The sequence below is a fragment of the Microtus ochrogaster genome, unplaced genomic scaffold (assembly GCF_000317375.1).
Source record: "Microtus ochrogaster isolate Prairie Vole_2 unplaced genomic scaffold, MicOch1.0 UNK19, whole genome shotgun sequence".
Lineage (NCBI taxonomy): Eukaryota > Metazoa > Chordata > Mammalia > Rodentia > Cricetidae > Microtus > Microtus ochrogaster.
This window is the reverse complement of record NW_004949117.1, coordinates 3545614-3548937: the sequence shown is the minus strand read 5'-3', so window position 1 is coordinate 3548937 and position 3324 is coordinate 3545614. Positions and strand designations below refer to the sequence as shown.

General features: G+C 39.4%; 1 pseudogene; it reads left to right on the top strand.

Annotated features, from left to right (window-relative positions):
- Positions 1–2438: 2438 nt before the first annotated feature.
- LOC113458401 lies at positions 2439–3038 on the top strand (annotated as a pseudogene).
- Positions 3039–3324: the final 286 nt, after the last annotated feature.

The window sequence follows — 3324 nt, the reverse complement described above, 5'->3', positions numbered from 1 at the left end:
GCAATATAAACCCGAAGACAACAGTTTTAATTATATTTAGAAATAAATAACCAAGACCAAAAAAAACCATATCTGAGATCGAAGGGATTTCTTAGACTTTTTCAATTTTGGAAAATATAAAAAAAAAAGTATTAAAATAGTCTACTCTGTAGTATTTCATTCATCCAATATACATTTCTTATATATTATCCCTGTGCTAGTCCACATGACTGGTTAAAGATAGAGCAATGAACACAGCTGGTGCACTCTGCTCCTTCATGGCCCACAGTCGGGCTGAGATTCGTCATATGCCCCTCATATACATCTACATGGATAATTAAGTTGTTAAACTCTCGTTTTCTCATTTTCTGTTTTCATTACTGTGGCAAAATAAAGTGGTTTAATTAGATGGTATCAAAGATTTCTGCAGCATCTTGTTAAGAGAGAAATTAAATCTGTCACCGATGATTGATGTAATGGAGTCTTTCACGTGCACCTTTCAATTCAACCAAAGCAGCTGTGGCTTTCATTTAACCCTATCAGTAGCTCCTCACTCATGAGTAGAAGAGACAGGGTTATTCAATTATAGGAAGTAAGTCACAGAAAGTAGTGAATATTCTTTGGGGAATAGGCAATTTTTTTTTGTTAATTTAAAATTTCTATTAGCCCTTTGAGACTTTTTTTTATAATGTTTAATTGTTTTTACTCTCCCTCCACTAACTCTTCCCCGATCTACTTCTTCTTCCCTCACCCATCTTTATGTCCATTTGCTGTTGCCTCATTTTGTGGTGTCCAAATATTCTTGGATGTGTAGTTTTCTACTAGGCGGAGGTCAATCTATCAGGGCTACATTCTTAGAGAAAACTGACCCTCTCTATCCCACCAGCTAACAGTTCCTAACAGCTCCTCATCTAGGGGTGGACCATCATGCCCATCTTCCCTTTCCATGGTGGGATATAGTCTTTGAGTTTATATAGGTCCTGTGCATGTTATCAAAACTGTTGTCAATTCTTACGTATAGCTACCCTGCTGTGTCCAGAAAACACCACTTTTTCCCCTCATTTTCTATCATCTCTGGCTCTTACAATCTTTCTGCCCCCTGTATCTCAGTGGTTTCTAAACATGTGAAGCAGTCAGTACGGTATATGGGTTCCATTTAAGACTTTACATTCTGCAGTCTTTTTTCCTCTGCACCTTGACTAGCTATGGCTCCCTGTGTTGATCGCCATCTAACTATAAATCGGCAAAAGAAGCTCCTCTAATAAGGGCTGAGAGACTCCGTAGTCTACAGGTATAAGAATATAAGCCATTAGGAATTGGCTTTGTCCTATATTCATTTAGCAGAATAATAGCAATAGACTCTTTCTCAGGTCTATGATCTGTATCGGTTCTTGGCCCAATAATAGTGTTAGGTATAGGTGCCTTAAATCCACTCAGAAAGTGGTTGGTTTCTGCCACTACATTCATGCCCCAGTTGATGTGTCTTTCCATGCTGCTCTTCATAGCAGCTCACCGTGATCACAGCTGGATGAGATTAATTATAGGTTTTCTTCTCCAGTATTGTCCATAGTACCTTATAGATCTATGATTATTCCTGGTAGGGATGATGATCTTAGGTCCTACCAGCTTGATTTCTCCATGTTCTACAGCTCAAGTATATAATGGCATTGGCAGTAGAGTCTTGCCATCAAGTTCTGAAGGGCATCCAAGAATTGGCAAAATTGCTGGCAATGTTTAGGATTTCTGGGATCATACTGGTCAATATTCCCAATGGAATGAATATTCTTTTCATTTCCCTTATAAGGATACCTATATGATTCCCCTACAAAAATAAGAACTTTAAAAAAATCATTCATGTCAAGATATGATTCAAATTTATGTGCTGTTTTTCTGTAATTTTTAGAATTGAGACAGACATTGTGAAATGAATCGATTTTCCCCAGTCATTTCCTGGATTTTATGTCAGCATTTTCATCTCTCTGGACAGGTTAATAATATTGGGCACATTATACACACATTTTAAAGGCTATTTTCACAAGTGTGTGTATGTGTGTGTGTGTGTGTGTGTGTGTGTGTGTGTGAGAGAGAGAGAGAGAGAGAGAGAGAGAGAGAGAGGGAGAGAGAGAGAGAGAGAGAGTGGTTGGAGCTGGAAGTCGGGGATTAGGCATGCTAGGCATAAAATGTGCCACAAACTCCGACAGATTTTCATACATGTATTTTATGAATACCTATGGAGGACAAACTGCTACATAATACCAAATGGTGAATGTTTTTGTATGTTCTGTCATATAATGATCTATTGATGAGCAACTGCAGGTTGCTAAAACATAGAAATAATGTGGTGATAAATGTAATTTCTAATCTTACAAAGCATGATTTGGCCAAGATTTCTGGGCTCTTAAGAGGACAAATGAAGGAAGTCTTCACCCTCAATCTGTAGAAAGGGTAAAGAGGAGGACGCGGATTGAAGCAAGATGGCGGCCCCACGGGATGAACATCTGTGTGCCTAGAAACAGATGTGAGAAGTGGTTTCTCCTCACCATATCTTTGTTCACGTCACCTCCTAAAGATCATGGCCGCTGTGGTGAAATGGGTGACATCAAGCAGGACTGTCTGGAAACATTTATTTCCAGTCCAGAATGGAACCTTATCTAGTGTTTGTCGAAAGTCTACCTGCTCTTCTCTTCCCGATGACTACAACTGCCTATCCCTCAACCAGACATTTTGTGTAATAATGAAGAAACACACGAACAAGTGCTGAAAACCAAATTAGAAATAAAAAGTGAGAAGCTTGAGCAAGGGCCCATGATAGAACAACTCAGCAAGGTGTTCTTCACCACGAAGCACCGCTGGTACCCGCATGGACAGTATCACAGACGTCGTAAGAAACCGAATCCTCCCAGAGACAGGTGACGTCTCTTGACTTCCCAGGCATAAGGAAGTTTCGCTGTGTGTCTTATTTGCCAGCTGAGAAAATGCACCTGGTGTATTCATTAAGATGTTATGTAAGACAATAATAAAAGTACCCCTTCATATTTTTTAAAAAAAAAAAAAAGAAAGGGTAAAGAGGAAAGATGACAAAGGATATAGATGCTCTGGGAAATCACCCATGTATCTTCCCCCCAGAGAGTGTGCACTAGTGTCTCTATAACCGGCCGTAGACCAGGATCATCAGCGGTGTCTCTACCAGAGGGCAGATGGAGGACTCTGAGGAGGGCCACTTATAATGTGGTCTGAGCTGGTTAAGCTAAGATATTTTCCAATGAACAATTATTTTAGACCTTTCCAATTGAAACAATCACATCTGATCTGACTTTTGATCTTAGAAATGATTTTAATAGTGAA